Source organism: Acipenser ruthenus, chromosome 28 (assembly GCF_902713425.1).
Source record: "Acipenser ruthenus chromosome 28, fAciRut3.2 maternal haplotype, whole genome shotgun sequence".
Classification (NCBI taxonomy): domain Eukaryota; kingdom Metazoa; phylum Chordata; class Actinopteri; order Acipenseriformes; family Acipenseridae; genus Acipenser; species Acipenser ruthenus.
In genome coordinates, this window is record NC_081216.1 from 9,291,456 (window position 1) to 9,303,831 (window position 12,376).

Sequence of the window (12,376 nt, forward strand, 5' to 3'; positions counted from 1 at the left end):
CAGTGAGCCGGGCCGGGGGGTGATATGGAGCTGCTTACAGCGTTTCATTATTTGTATTTAGGATGGAGAGTTTATGGGCAGGCGAGACAGCGGGAGGAGTCCGAGGTCTGGAACTGAGAAGGAGGAGGAATCACCGAAAAAGGGGAGTAGTAGAAGGCTGCTTTTTTTTTTTTTTTTTTGGAGAGGAGTAAGCTGCCTGTTTTTGGAACGGAGAATTAAAAAAGAAACCCTATTTTTTTATATAGTGTATATTACTAATTACATGTGAAGGCATTTCAGAAGAATCGGCGCAACTACAATGGAGTTGCTCGGGACCTTAAATTGTCAATTTGACTGAGAAACGGAAAGAGGATATATAATAAAAACGAACTCTTAGTGATTCACTGAGAGAAGATCATATATATTTTTTTGTTTTGTTTCATGGTTTATAAAATTGGAAGAAAACATCAGATCTTATTGAAACTAAAACAGGCTGAGCAGATTTAAACGAAAAAAGACAGTACTGTGAAGTGTAAACGCTGCTGTGAGTAAGTATATTTACTTTCTTGGGGAATGTGGGTACATAAACATTATTAAATAATACAAGTATTACCACCTTTTGACTACATTTTTAAGGGTTTGCGAAATAAAACAATAAACGAAAGATTCGTAGCCGTGCAGAACCATTACGACACTATACTATAGTCTATAGACACCGACACTGACAACTGATGTATTTTTTAACACAATTGCTAGTTTTGTAACTAAATAAATATTAGTTTATTTGTCAACAAACACAGCAAGCGACGCGGCAAAAGCAGTATTAGTTGATTAAAAACCAGAGGATTCGTTCGCTTAACACGATCCATCTAAAATATATAAACAAATTAAAGAAGACAAGGACCGTCTTATTTTTAGTTTAACGTTTTCATTAAGAACCCGCTAAAACTGTACTTAACGTGTGTATGACTTTGTGTTTACTTGTTGTTTTTGTTAAGATGAATCTGTGTTCAGTTTTATCCCCTCGAGTGTTAGAATCTAGACCCCGTTCCATTTAAATGGCGCCAAATTATTAACGGCGCAGAGCTAGGTCATGCAAATGCGAGTGCACGGGGTAGCCTATATTAACGAGTAAGTTGCAATGTGCGGTATACTTTAATACATGATGTGCTCTGTGCAGATTTGGTACAAGAAACCGGTAAGGTGCAAAAAACACCCTTCAATTGAAATCCAGTTTCATGCTGTTTTGCTGGCTGCTGTATTTCGCGTCCAGGCATATTTCTGCAATTTGTGTATCTCGCGTGCAACTTCAGCCGCAGCAACCCGGTGAAGAGCAACTGCAGTTTATTGCAGCCGCGCCGAGTTAACGAACACAAAGCTGTCCTTTCTTACAGCTTCGCTTACTCTGCCTTGTCATGATGAGACCTCGCCGGGGAGCTAGCTGGGTTCAGAGCGTTTGAGTCCAGCATTAATATCCGATGGTGATGCACGTCTCAGTCCATCCCGGAGCGTCACGTTGCAGTGCCAGGTATTCGCTGCAAAATGAGACCCAGGCAGAGGACTGAACCGGCCCAGATTAGCCACACGCGCGGGCAGCTTCACAATAGGGCACATATGCTGCCCTCTTGCACCAGTGTAGTTTGGAAATCTTTTTAATTTTTTATCTAAAAGGAAAAGCACAGTATTTCCAAACCTTAAGATTAATTTAGATGTGTAGAGAACAAACAGCTGACTTCAGAATGTTTTATTTGTTATAATTTATTTTTTATTTGAATATTCTTTATTGAACAGAGTAAGATACAATAATATATAAAAAATATATTGCACAATGAGGCATATATGGACTCCAGTGACAATTAATTAAACAACAAGTTGACCAGATCTTTATAGGAAAGTGATTTTTTAATTGTACTGAAGTACAATTGTAGGTACAAGTGATGATGCAATGAGGGGCATGATACAGGGTTTAAAATGGACTGACCGGGTGGATCGGGTTATCTGAATGGTCAGTTTCCTCCTCGTGATGCTCGAGTCGCTCTCAAATGTATTTGAAGCAGAAACCTTTAGTTTAAAAAAAAATATATATATATACATTCAAAGGAGTAAATAAATAATTCAAATCCTTTTGGATTTGTTACTTTCATACACAAAAAATTGCCCTTTTTTAAAGATGCATGTGTTGTATAAATATATATATTTTCTACTCAGTTTTTTACTATATGGGCAGCAGTGTGGAGGAGTGGTTAGGGCTCTGGACTCTCAACCGGAGGGTCATGGGTTCAGTCCCAGGTGGGGGACGCTGCTGCTGTACCCTTGAGCAAGGTACTTTACCTAGATTACTCCAGTAAAAACCCAACTGTATAAATGGGTAATTGTATGTAAAAAATAATATGATATCTTGTAACAATTGTAAGTCGCCCTGGGTAAGGGCGTCTGCTAAGAAATAAATAATAATAATATATTTTTTGCTTTCAATCAATCTTTATTTTTATATAGCGCCTTTCATAGTGGACCACCATCACAAAGCACTTTACAAGATAGTGAGGAACAATGCATGATACATTAAATACAGTGAAATACAGGGCATAGTACATTAAATACAAACAGTAAAAAACAATGCAAATACATTAAATACAGGCATAATACTTTAAATACAGGGCTAGGATGTGAATTCTAAACATTGTGGATGCGTGTGTCATACAGGATCATACGAATACGATGGAGTGAAAAACCTGAAATAGCAATTTAGACAACAGCTAATAACAGATATCAGGCTTAAAGAGCATGGAAAGCAAGAGAGAACAGGTGGGTCTTGAGAGTTGATTTAAAACGAGCGAAGGTGGGAGTGTCACGCACTCAAGCTGGGAGATTCCAGAGAGTTGGAGCCATGAAGCTAAAAGCTTTCATATAATTATTTTGTATAGAACACACAGTAAAATCTAAAATGTAAAGAGGCGGATTTGTTTTCTTCCTGTGCTTCTCTTCCATCGTTAATGTAGAGCAGTCACTGCACTGAACAGCATCATCACGCACAGTATTAACCCTCGCGGGGTTTGGGGGTTTTGGGGTCTATTGTCAGTATATTTATTAAGTTATTTTTTAGTATTTCTTAATTTAGCAGTAATAATGTTTAATAGTTATGGATGATTAATCCTTTCATGGAACAGCATTTGCTAACAGTTTTATGATGCTGGAATTTTGCTTCTGGATCCATATAAGTTCACATTTCAAATGTATTTAACCAGAATAGAACCTCTGAGGTATATATCTCATTTCAAGTGTTGAAGTCAGCTGTGCCGGTCCCAGAGACAGGGAGAGCAGAGACTGGGCTGTGCAGACACAGAGAGCAGACACTGTGCTGTGCAGACACAGGGAGAGCAGAGACAGAGAGCAGAGACTGGGCTGCGCAGACACAGAGAGCAGATACTGGGCTGTGCAGACACAGGGAGAGCAGAGACTGTGCTGTGCAGACACAGGGAGAGCAGAGACTGGGCTGTGCAGACACAGGGAGAGCAGAGACTGTGCTGTGCAGACACAGAGAGCAGAGACTGGGCTGCGCAGACACAGAGAGCAGAGACTGGGCTGTGCAGACACAGGGAGAGCAGAGACTAGGCTGTGCAGACACAGGGAGAGCAGAGACTGGGCTGTGCAGACACAGGGAGAGCAGAGACTGTGCTGTGCAGACACAGGGAGAGCAGAGACTGGGCTGTGCAGACACAGGGAGAGCAGAGACTGTGCTGTGCAGACACAGAGAGCAGAGACTGGGCTGTGCAGACACAGAGAGTAGAGACTGGGCTGTGCAGACACAGGGAGAGCAGAGACTGTGCTGTGCAGACACAGAGAGCAGAGACTGGGCTGTGCAGACACAGAGAGCAGAGACTGTGCTGTGCAGACACAGAGAGCAGAGACTGGGCTGTGCAGACACAGAGAGTAGAGACTGTGCTGTGCAGACACAGAGTAGAGACTGGGCTGTGCAGACACAGAGAGTAGAGACTGGGCTGTGCAGACACAGGGAAGGAGAAGGGAGGCTGAAAACAACAGGAAAACATTTGTTTAAACCACAATGGAAATCTCTTCTGTATTGTTAGTCCTGTTTTTCTTTTATAGATGTACTAAATATTTAGGTGAAAAAAAAACTAGATAGTTAAATGCCACCAGGAGCTGGGCTTGAAAACCAACTGTGCCTGTGTGTCTGTCTGGGAGTGTGTGTGTGTGCCTGTGTGTCTGTCTGGGAGTGTGTGTGTGTGTGTGTGTGTGCCTGTGTGTCTGCCTGGGAGTGTGTGTGTGTGTGTGTGTGTGTGTGTGTGTCTGTCTGGGAGTGTGTGTGTGTGTGTGTGTGTCTGTATGTCTGTCTAGGAGTGTGTGTCTGTATGTCTGTCTGTCTGGGAGTGTGTGTGTGTGTCTGTCTGGGACTGTGTGTGTGTGTCTGTGTGTGTGCCTGTGTGTCTGTCTGTGTGTGTGTGCCTGTGTGTCTGTCTGGGAGTGTGTGTGTGGGAGTGTTTGTCTGTCTGTCAGGGTATGTGTCTGTGTCTGGGAGTCTCTGCAGGGCTTGAATTTCATCGCAGGATTGCGGGAATCACGCATTTTCCAAGATGCTCCCGCATATCTGCAACTTTCAGTGCGGGAAAATCCTGCAGAGACATTTGAAGACACCAAGCTACTGTATTATTCACCCAATTTAGAAAGCCTGAAACTCTACAACAATCTATAAGGAAGTGGGTGTCAGTAACGAAAGCACAATGAGCCGCATTCTGAGTAGTTAAAATAAATAAATAAATAAAAGTAGCGCTGGATATTTTAAGTGCCGCAAGACTTTATTCTCTCGTACGTGATTCTCGGCCACTATCTTAAGGATTATAGAAACTCAGTACACTGCAGTAAGTAAACAGGTGTTGTTTTGCAAGCAGTGACTTTCGCTTTAACTCTTAAAACTCAGCCCCATTCATTTTGGGGCGCCAGTGCACCGAAGGTTATGCACATATGACTCGGGCACTTTTTTTTTTCCACATATATTCTCATCTCTACCACATATAGTATGCCTGATCCTGTTGCAACTTACATAATATGAATGGAAGTTTTGTGGCCTTTCATTTGATATGTTACATGCATGAAGTACAAACTATCCAGTAGTTAAACATATATAAATGAAAACAGTGAAAAACAGGCGGAAATAGGGCTGAGTGTAAAGAGTTAAATAAAAGAAAAAAAGAAATGGAGTGATCGTTTAAAAGAAAAGCACCTTTTTCTTCTGCTGCATGAAACAACTTCACGTCAGGCAATGACAAAAGCAATGGAGAGTGCTCTGTCTCACAGTGATGAACAGCTGTTAGGTCTCCTGGAAACAGCTTATTTTAAAGCAACACCATTGTGAATGATGATGCAGTAAAATATATATCGTTTTTTATATGCAAAAGTGCCTTTTCTTTTGCCATCCCCCCCTAAAATTTCGGAGTCCCCCCCATTGGGTGCAGCAGAGGGGGAAAATCCCCCCAGCAGACAGAAATGAAATTCAAGCCCTGCTCTGTCTGGGAGTGTGTCTGTCTGTGTGGGAGTGTTTGTCTGTCTCTCTGGGTGTGTGTGAGTGTGGACATACACTATTGACTAGTCTGACTGTGTTTGCACTTTCTCTGTTTCTCTAGTTGTCGCTGGAATATAGTATTGCACTGCAGTCATTGCCTGAGCACCACAGATATTTACTCCCTACCACAGAGTAAGAATCTCCCGCTAGCGCTGGGTTCAGAACCAGCAGTAATAATGATGAGGAGTCTGAGCAATCAGGTCCCTTGTTAAATAAATGGTTTGTTTCCTAAAGCTGCATGAACAACTATTAATGAACAGCCAGGTCATTTCAATGATGTACCTAAACTCAGGCCTGGTGCAGCTTCTATTGTTATTTGTTTATTTAGCAGATGCCTTTATCCAAGACGACTTACAGAGACTAGGGTGTGTGAACTATGCATCAGCTGCAGAGTCACTTACAACAACGTCTCACCTGAAAGACGGAGCACAAGGAGGTTAAGTGACTTGCTCAGGGTCACACAATGAGGTGGGATTTGAACCGGGTATCTCCTGGTTACAAGCCCGTTTCTTTAACCACTGGACCACACAGCCTCATTAGGAGGCATCATTGTGCATAGTGCAGAGGTTCTGTGACACAGAGTGCTTTATTATCCCTGCTGGCAAAGGGCATCCCCAGAAAAACAGAGGGATGTAGTGTTGCCTGGGCAACGGGGATTAACTGTGCTGAGGATCTTCTTTAGCACATGCTACGATTGTGTCATCAGAATGTGCCTGTCATGCCATGCACTCACCTAGAATGGCTCACCCAGTGCTGATGAAACTTGAACAGGACACTCTTTATCTCATGGTATGGACACTTGAAATGTATTTGCTTACGATTGTAAGTCGCCCTGGATAAGGGCGTCTGCTAAGAAATAAATAATAATAATAATAATGGACAGTAGTGAACACTCTTTATTTCATGGTATGGACAGTACTGGACACTCTTTATCTCATGGTATGGACAGTAGTGGACACTCTTTATCTCATGATATTGACAGTACTGGACACTCTTTATCTCATGGTATGGACAGTGCTGGACACTCTTTAGCTATGGAGTTTTTTCTGTATGTCTAGAGAAGCTGCACTTACTGAATTCTGATGAAACTTGAACAGGACATTCTTCAGTAGAAATGATTGAGAGAATCCGAGTCAGCTGTCTGGAGGCACCTTTGTGTTGGTCACACGTGCATACAGTGTATGCAGGTGGTGGTGATCCGCTTTCCCATGTCAGCGCTGGCTCTGATTCTGGGGTTGAATGACATGCTTGTTATTCCTCATGCATTTCCTGTTTGACGGAAGGGTGTTACTGCAGTCACTTCACAGGAGGTCCTGAAAAAGCAGAGAGCATTCAAATGATTTCTATTATCATTATTTTTTTTAGACAATTCACAAAGATTAAAGGTTATATATATATATATATATATATATATATATAAAATCCTCCGTTTTAAGAACGTTTGTGGATTTATATAAATCACTACATGCTTTAAAAGAAGGGGTCTTTCCTTTGGGTTGCAAACAGTAAGTTCCCCACAAGTTCAATCCAGTGGCTTGCTGTTCTTGTAGGCGTTGCTCATAGCAGTAAGGCAATCTGCTGGCACAGTTCCAGCACATCACATCTCAGAAATCTGTACCATTTCCTTACAGACTTCTTCATGTTTGCAGGATCTTTCATGAAAGCCCTCAGGAAAATATTGTGACTCACTGACTTCTGACCTACTGCAATATGACTGTTGTATCATTGAACCCAGAAGCTGGCAGATACGGCTTGAAATGTCCTTCTCAGTTGTATTCTGTTCTGTCATTGTCTCGGTCAAGTTGTTCAGTATTGTCACAGTTCACTATGGCTGCTATATTTGCATTGGTTTGCATGGAACACCGTCAAACCCCACAGACCGCTCTGATGCAGTCCTGTGCATCGCTGGCTCTACTTGAAACAGAGCTGCAGTGTTGCCAGACTGTTTTTATGCATGATTCTCAGTCAATGTTTTGAACTGTAGTATGTGATGTGGCCATAGCTGTACACCTATAGCAGCTACAATAGTGTTTTATTCATCAGCAGCTTTCTAGTGTGGTTTTAATTTTTTATTAGTTTAAATATATTTTTTTAATGTTTTTATATGAAACTGGTCCAGAAATCTCACGGGACGATGTCTTTTCTCTCTCTCTCTCTCTCTCTCTCTCTCTCTCAATTCAAATTGGCTTTACTGGCATGACAATAACAATAATTGTGTTGCCAAAGCACATACATGGCAATATACATCTCTCTCTCTCTCTCTCAGCAGTGTTCTGGGAGACTTGCTTTGCCTGACTGTTGTCTTTGTAAGCATTCGAATGCTGTGTTTCTCTGCCCTGGGTGAATACTGAACATTCCCTCCATGGGAGACGAGGGGGACCTGGGTTCCCAGAGTCCAGTCAGCCAGGACAGAACAAGAGGGCGGCTCATTGCTGAGCATCTGCATCTCCAGCTTTTCATCACCCTGTAGAATTAACTCAGTGTGCTTCATGCAGTCGAATGAAACCTGCGGAATAATGTTACGTTAACACATTGAATTGCACACCACTTTGTAGCTTTCCATATACCTAAAGGTAAAACTGACAAAAATTGTAAATTGTGACATTTTGAAATCTAACATGAAATTCTGTACTACATTATGGCTTCTGGTAGACTTTTGCAATGTAGTTTCTTTGATTGCATGATGTTAAATAAAATATCTAAATTACGTTCATAAAAAAAAAAAAAAAGATGTCTCAACCCTAAAATCCTAGGTGATGCTGAGCTTTTGGCCCGAGCTGTACACTGTGGCATTGCCTGCTGGGTACCTGACCAGGCTGCGCAGAGCGCTGCAGGAGCAGAGGGCTAACAAGACGATGCCCAAGCAATTCTGAAATGAGAAAAGAGAAAAGCTTTATTGAATTTTTTCCTGTGTCTAGCAACACTTAATATTCTGCATATGAAAAATTCTGGCTTGTGAGGCTGGCTAAGCAAGCATGTATCGTATGTGGTACAGAAATGGGCATCACAGGGTTAATCAGGTCGATGCTGTTTCTTATGAATTGCACTCGCTAGTTTGAATCAGTCTACAGTATGAATTGCACTCGCTAGTTTGAATCAGTCTCTACAGTATGAATTGCACTCGCTAGTTTGTTTCAACCGCTACAGTATGAATGTTTTTAACCAATCAGAAACAGCGTCATAAGGAGCAGGTTGAGTCTGGCATTCACGTTTGAGTTTTACCGTTATACTTTGCACGTCGGAAAACTACTTCATACAAATGAAAATGAAAAAAGCGCAACTAAACCTTGGAGCAAAAATATATCCAGAGTACACAAATACACACATCCTTTTAATTCACAAACCCTCAGTCACACACAGTAACAAACGTATTTAAATCAATACAGCAGTACTATTACATTGACTTTATCTGCAGGACGAGCCCAGTAAAGTTTGATTCGCAGCTCTAGGATGAATATTTAACATAATAAAAATTACAAAAACCTTAACTATTTTATATGTAACGGTTTAGCAATGGATTTATTTTTTTAAATGCTACTTAACCGGGTGTTTGGCAGTAGGTTTGTAAAGCTATAGATTAACTTAATTATTTTAAATACAATTTTGAAATGACTTCCTAGCATTGTAAACTGAACTGCTACCTTCTCTGAATTCTGACGCGAGAATCCCACTGAAACGCCCACAAAACTAAATGATGTCGCTTTATCCAATGGCCATACAGGAAACCAAAACATTTTAAACAAGCGTCATCGCCGTTCTTCTGGGTAATGTAGTTCAGAAACCAATCCTTCAACCCTTCCGCTCCGGAGGTGTGACTGACATAACGTGACTTTCGACTTGTATATCAGGACAAATATCCACCGACAGTATACCGTGTTATACTTTTCTAAACAGAATCTGAAGATTATTAAGAGAACAACGTTTTCTCTCTGGTGAAATATACCCTACGATTACCTAGTTTGAATGTAAAAAATACGTTTTTTAAAATGTACTCAAATTCATTTTTCTTCAGAAATGTCTCCTTAAGTGTAATTTAGTGATCACCTACCTGAAAGTCTGACGTAGTTTGAATCTTTTTAGTTGAATTATTATTTTTGTTTTTTTAGATGGCTCAGTTTTTTTTTGAATGAATTACGTTGTCTTTATTTGACTTCATGAAGCAAAAATTATTATTAATCACTCATTCATTCTTTAATAAAAGCAAAATCCTAAAAGTGATATTCTGTTTGTGCATGTGTTTTGTGGGACGGTGAGGGGGCAAGCAGATTTTTCTGTAGATAGATAGATATTTTCCTGTTGGGGTTAACTGGAGGCTGGACAGAATGATATGTGTTTGTCGCAGATTGAAATCATTCAGTGAAATAATCCTTGGCATTGTTTACAGTATTACTGTACCCACGTGAACGTGACACACTTCAGCTCCCAGCCGCACTACTGTCTGTGCGCTACGGAGGGGTGAGGCAGTGCTCCATCGCACTAGCAAGCCTGAAGTACCGTATGAGAGGCAGTTCTTACTGTGGGATCGAGTTCTGCTCTGGATCATTCTCTGACTGGAATCCAGAATAACTCTGCTTTCTTTCTGAGTTTGAGTTCTTGTCAGAGTCTTTGTGAGCAATCTATTTTATTAAAAAAAAAAGAAATCTAAAAACATTTGAAACAGTCTCAATTTCTTCCGCTTCTTTCCTTTTCCAGAATTCAGACTCCCAGAAGCTTGACGATTTTGCTCTTCTTCCCAGTAACCAGTCGCTGCTTTTCCGATAGTTGCTGGGTTTTCAGTGATGCATTTTCTTCTCTAGTAGTGAAGTGCTCTTTACTGTGTGCGTCTTTTATACAGGATCACCTGGGACCGAAGATATGTAGTGCCGAAGAGTGGCAGTCAACCGAGAGACTCTGGCAGCTGACCAGCCTGCGATTAACATGTGTTTCTTTCAAAACTGCACGTTTGAGACCTGTTGAGGGAGTAGATGTAGACGTGTTTTGTGAGCTGTTGTTACTGTAAGGGTAATGTATCCTCGTGCAACAGGGAAGCATTACAGCGGGGCGCTGGTGTCGACTCCCATGGAAACTTTCCAGACAGAGAGTGATGGTGTTTGTAGAGCAGAGCTGGACGGCAGCCCTGCTTTCCTTCAAACTGACTCTGAAAGAAACTAATGGATCCCTCACTGTGGGACAGGGGCTGTACACAGCATTGTCCCGCCACCATAAAACCATGCCATTACACACGAGTGTGCCTTTGAAAACCGCTTCATACAAGGTTGCTGCCTTATAAGGCCGTGATCGTTGTCAATACAACAAAAAGATGGTTTTGTTGTGGGGGTGGGGGGGTTCCTTCTTGCCGCATCTCATTCTGCTGCCTTCAGAAACACAAAACGTCACTCCGCCCGCGTTCAGTGATTTTTCAAGTTGCCGTAATAACTTATAAGGTCCTTCATCCTATCTCCAAGAACTGCTAACTCTGTATATTCCTACTGTGTTCCGGTTGACAACATACTTTTTTTAATGTGCTTTCATATAATTGGTTGTAAGTGGCGTGTATTGTTCATATGAGCTCTCTTGTTTTTAACTTTGTACAGAGCTCTGGGATGCCATGCCGTGAAGGGCGCTATTTAAAAATACATTTGTATTGTATTCTTAACTTTTTTTATTTTTTTAATTTAGTGGTCGCCAATTATTTTTATTGTTTTCTCCCAATTTAGAATGTCCAATTATATTTAGGCTTAGCCCACCGCTACCACCCCTGCGCTGACTCGGGAGGGGCGAAGACGAGCACACACTGTCCTCCGAAGCGTGTGCCGTCAGCCGACCGCTTCTTTTCACACTGCAGACTCACCATGCAGCCACCCAGAGCTACAGCATCGGAGAACAACGCAGCCCTGGGCAGCTTACAGGCAAGCTCGCAGGCGCCCGGCCAGACTACAGGGGTCGCTGGTGCGCGGTGAGCAGAGCGCCGCCCCCTGGGAGCTCCCGTCCTCGGTCGGCAAAGGAATAGCCTGGACTCGAACCGGCGACATCCAGACTATAGGGCGCATCCTGCACTCCACGCGGAGCGCCTTTACTGGATGCGCCACTCGGGAGCCCCTTGTATTCATAACTTTTTTTAATTATTTAAGTTGCTTCAAACACTTTTTTAAAAGTAGCCTTTATTATACAAATGTATTTATATATTTAACCTTTAATTGATGCATACTGTACGCATGTCTTGGCTTTGTTTTAATCTTGTGGTCCACATCAGCTCACGAGGACAGAACCAGGCTCCTCAGAGAGAGAGGACACTGAAACGACCCTAGGGAATGTAAACCAACCGGAGAGCCAACCAGGTCTGTGAATTTGCAGTGCCTGGCTCTGGAGGACCCCGTGATTCTCGCTGCGAGTCGGGGCTGAGCGGGCAGGATTTCCTCCAGATGCAGTGAGGAGGGGGGGAGGCAGCGTGGTCTTTCTGACACGGAACAGCCTTCCTGTTTGTGACTGCGCGTGTACAGCATGGAATTCAGCATGGCATAGACATTGAAGGAATATCGAGTGTGAAATAAATAGTCTGACACCGTACACTAACTACTGTGTGAACACTGAGGATAACACCTTGATTATAACAACATAGTTTTGGTCCCCTTTACCTGAGATCCAGTGACTGCTGAAACAGCACGGCCCTAAGCATGGCTCAGTGCCCAGTGAGTCCTATCTCTTGTGTGTGTGCCGCGCTGCTCCTGGTTTGGTGTGGTGAAGAGCACACAGACTCCGTTACAGGCCGTACACGGTGTGTGTCTCTCCTCTCCTGTCACCACAGTAGGCAGAGTCCTGACCGCTTCCTCATATTCACAA

At 42.3% G+C, this 12,376-nt stretch overlaps 1 protein-coding gene across 2 annotated transcripts in view; it reads left to right on the plus strand.

The window, feature by feature from the left end:
* The window catches only part of LOC117434751 (gap junction gamma-1 protein), a 38,606-nt gene continuing 26,230 nt past the window's right edge, over window positions 1-12,376 (plus strand). The window contains exon 1 of one of the 2 annotated variants that reach the window (XM_034057391.3): window positions 1-527. The gene's annotated coding sequence lies outside the window, so the exon portion shown is untranslated. The remainder of the gene's footprint in view (window positions 528-12,376) is intronic. The other variant, XM_034057392.3, reaches the window with a different exon arrangement.